The sequence below is a fragment of the Nannospalax galili genome, unplaced genomic scaffold (assembly GCF_000622305.1).
Source record: "Nannospalax galili isolate Female #2095 unplaced genomic scaffold, S.galili_v1.0 scaffold9, whole genome shotgun sequence".
Classification (NCBI taxonomy): domain Eukaryota; kingdom Metazoa; phylum Chordata; class Mammalia; order Rodentia; family Spalacidae; genus Nannospalax; species Nannospalax galili.
Window position 1 is genome coordinate 5979762 of NW_008360332.1, and position 698 is coordinate 5980459.

The 698-nt window shown below is 39.3% G+C and overlaps 1 protein-coding gene across 1 annotated transcript in view; it reads left to right on the forward strand.

The window, feature by feature from the left end:
• The window catches only part of Spata1 (spermatogenesis associated 1), a 56996-nt gene that overhangs the window by 25781 nt on the left and 30517 nt on the right, over window positions 1-698 (forward strand). The gene's annotated exons all lie outside the window — the stretch shown is intronic.

The window sequence follows — 698 nt, forward strand, 5'->3', positions numbered from 1 at the left end:
CCTTAGATTCATATGGAATCACAAAAGACCTCAGATAGCCAAAGCAACACTGAGCACCAAGAACAATGCCGGAGGGGGGTTACTATACCAGATTTTAAGCTGTGTTACAGAGCTATAGTCATAAAAACAACATGATACTGGCACAAAAATAGACCCATAGTTCAATGGAACAAAATTGAAGACCCAAATATGAGTACATGCAATTTCCGCCACTTGATATTTGACAGTGGGGCCAAGAACATTGACTGGAGGAAAGGCAGCATGTTCAGCAAATGGTGCTGGCAAAACTGGATCTCCACTTGTAGAAGAATGAAATTAAACCCCTATCTTTCACCCTGCACAAAAGTCAATTCCAAATAGAACAAAGACCTCAATGTAAAGCCTGAAACTCTGAAACTGTTAGACGAAACATTGGCGAAAACCTAGAAGATATAGGGGTAGGAAAGGGTTTTCTAAACCTGACATCAATTGCTCAGGAAACAAGGTCAAGAATCAACAAATGGGACCTCATTAAACCAAAAAAACTTCTATGTATCAAAGGAGGCAACCAGGGAAGTGAAAAGAAAACCCACAGAATGGGAGAAAATCTACACCAGCGACATAGCTGACAGAGGTTTAATATCCACAATATATAATGAACTCAAAAAACAGAGAATCAAAGAAATAATTAACTGAATTAAAAGACGGGCTAGGAGCTG